Below are 237 nucleotides of genomic sequence, written 5' to 3'. Positions count from 1 at the left end.
CCTTTAAAGCTCCGATGTTATCTACAACATCCGACGAAGAACTGCTAACCCCGCAGTCTAAAGAGTAGATACAGTGCCACTCCACGCGCATCTGAAGGGCTGTGTTCAAGATGCCTCGGACTCTATCCGACTACGCCATCGATGGCATATAGCGACTGCTTCACAACGAGAGCAGTGCTCAGTGGTTTACTTGCCACTCCACGTGCATCACGAAGGCCTCGCCCTCAATGCCTCGGT

The sequence above is a fragment of the Plasmopara halstedii genome, assembly GCF_900000015.1.
Source record: "Plasmopara halstedii genome assembly, contig: Scaffold_816, whole genome shotgun sequence".
Lineage (NCBI taxonomy): Eukaryota > Oomycota > Peronosporomycetes > Peronosporales > Peronosporaceae > Plasmopara > Plasmopara halstedii.
The sequence above is the reverse complement of the archived record's forward strand: the minus strand, read 5'-3'. Positions refer to the sequence as shown.